We start from the raw sequence: 270 nt of genomic DNA on the forward strand, positions 1-270 counted from the left end.
TCCCTCGCTGGCAGCGGCTGTTCCTCGTTCTGTCTCTGTTTTCCGGGTGGGTTCACGGGTGTTTTCTTGTCGTCCACCACATCTGTGGCGAAGGGAGCCTTGGATGCCACCTAGGAAGGACGAGGCGTCCTCAGGGCTCTGGGAGACGCGGCTGCGAACACAGCCCGCCGGCCGTGCGGTGGACGCGCCTTCACCGCTGAGGCCCACGCACAGCCAGGCAGAGAACAGCGGTCACCGCCTGAGTCCGCCCCAGCGACACACACGGGACGG

Source organism: Pteropus alecto, unplaced genomic scaffold, assembly GCF_000325575.1.
Source record: "Pteropus alecto unplaced genomic scaffold, ASM32557v1 scaffold74, whole genome shotgun sequence".
In the NCBI taxonomy this organism is placed as follows: domain Eukaryota; kingdom Metazoa; phylum Chordata; class Mammalia; order Chiroptera; family Pteropodidae; genus Pteropus; species Pteropus alecto.